At 48.0% G+C, this 2,130-nt stretch overlaps 1 protein-coding gene across 1 annotated transcript in view; it reads left to right on the forward strand.

Moving 5' to 3' along the window:
• Nucleotides 1–1,265: 1,265 nt before the first annotated feature.
• The window catches only part of SPTBN4 (spectrin beta, non-erythrocytic 4), a 114,870-nt gene continuing 114,005 nt past the window's right edge, over nt 1,266–2,130 (forward strand). Inside the window, 1 exon segment of the mRNA XM_017887463.1 lies at nt 1,266–1,304. The gene's annotated coding sequence lies outside the window, so the exon portion shown is untranslated.

Raw genomic sequence — 2,130 nt, forward strand, 5'->3', positions numbered from 1 at the left:
CTTGAACTTGGGTGGCAGGGGTTGAAGTGAGCAAAGATTGCACCATTGCACTCCAGCCTGGGCAACAGAGCGAGACTGTCTCAAAAATCAAAAAACGGCTGGGCGCAGTGGCTCATGCCTGTAATCCCAGCACTTTGGGAGGCCGACGCAGGCGGATCACGAGGTCAGGAGATCGAGACCATCCTGGCTGACACAGTGAAACCCCGTCTCTACTAAAAAATACAAAAAATTAGCCGGGTGTGGTGGTGGGCGCCTATAGTCCCAGCTACTTGGCAGGCTGAGGTAGGAGAATGGCGTAAACCCAGGAGGCAGAGCTTGCAGTGAGCGGAGATCACACCACTGCACTCCAGCCTGGGCGACAGAGGAGACTCCGTCTCAAACAAACAAACAAAACAACCAACCAACCAAACAAACGAAAAAACACAGAACCTTTACTAAGCCATTGAGTCTGAGCTCAGCAATTTAGGCTGGAATCAGGTGGCCGTTCTTCTGGTCTCTGCTGTGGTCAGAGTTGAGGGTAGTGTTGGCAACCTTAGCTGGCCTTGGCTAGAATGACTAGGGCCTTGGACCTGGTCTGGCCCGGGTGTGTTTTTCTTATAGGCACAGTAGAGCACAAGCAGAAACATGCAAAGTCTCCCTCCCGAGTCCTAGGCTCAGAACTGGCACAGCAGCACTTTCACCTAATTCCGCTGGCCAAAGCAAATAACAGGGCTGGAGTCAATGGGTAGGGCATGCGGCCACTCTTTCCTACCTTAGCAGTAGGAGGACACTGAAGAGTTATATGGCAAAGGCTGTGGCTACAAGGGTGAAGAATTAGGGCCGTTAATGCAAACATTCTTTTTTTTTTTTTTCTTTGAGATGGAGTCTCTCCCTGTCACCTAGGCTGGAGTACAACGGCCCGATCTCAGCTCATTTCTACGTCCGCCTCCCAGGTTCAAACGATTCTCCTGCCTCAGCCTCCTGAGTAGCTGGGATTACAGTAGCCCACCACCACGCCCAGCTAATTTTTGTATTTTCAGTAGAGATTGGATTCCACCATGTTGACCAGGCTGGTCTCGAACTCCTGACCTCGTGATCCGCCTGCCTTGGCCTCCCAAAATGCTGGGATTACAGGCAGGAGCCACTGTGCCTGGCCCCATTAATGCAAACATTCTATCACCTATTTTTTTTTTTTTTCTAGAGACAGAGTCTTGCTTTGTCTCCCAGGCTGGAGTGCATTGGCATGATCTCCACTCACTGCAGCCTCCACCTCCCAGGTTCAAGCGATTCTCCTGCCTCAGCCTCCTGAGTACGTGGGATTACAGGTACGTGACACCACGCCCAGCTAATTTTTGTATTTTTAGTAGAGACAGGGTTTCACCATGTTGGCCAGGCTGGTCTTGAACTCCTGACCTCAAGTGATCCACCCATCTCAGAAAGTGCTGGGATTATATGTGTGAGCCACTGTGCCTGGCCCTATCACCTATGTTTGAATTCTAGCTACTTACCAGCTGTGTAACCTTGGAAAAATAGATCAACTCCTCTGTGCTTCAGTTTCCTCCTCTGTAATATAGGTGTAATAATAGCCAACTGTTAGGGAATTAAATTTGTGGAAATAATAAGAGAATGTACATGAAGTACTGACCACAGGGCAAGTGTTCAATATGTTCATTATTGTTATTACTGCATTACAGAACTCTATTGTTCTAATAATAACAGTGACAGTTTGCTGAGCCCTTAATATGTGCCAGGGTCTAAGCCATGTGTTTTACCACATCCTGTGAAGTGGTGAGGGTAAACATTATTATTATTGTTATTTAGAAATAGGGTCTCACCATATTGCCCAGTTTGGAATGCAGTGTCACTATTATAGATCACTGTAGCCTTGACTTCTTGGGCTCAAGCCATCCTCCTGCCTTAGCCTCCTAAACAGCTGGGACTATGGGTGGCAGCCACCACATTTGGCTAATTTTTAAATTTTTTTTTAAGACAATTTTTGGCTCTGCTGCCCAGGCTGGAGTGCAGTGGGAGCTATCTTGGCTCACTGCAACCTCTACTTCCTGGGCTCAAGCCATCCTCACACCTCAGCCTCCTGAGTAGCTGGGATTACAGGCACGTTGCCACCATATCTGGCTAATTTTTTTTTTTTTT

Source organism: Rhinopithecus bieti, unplaced genomic scaffold (assembly GCF_001698545.2).
Source record: "Rhinopithecus bieti isolate Rb0 unplaced genomic scaffold, ASM169854v2 scaffold_15776, whole genome shotgun sequence".
In the NCBI taxonomy this organism is placed as follows: Eukaryota; Metazoa; Chordata; class Mammalia; order Primates; family Cercopithecidae; genus Rhinopithecus; species Rhinopithecus bieti.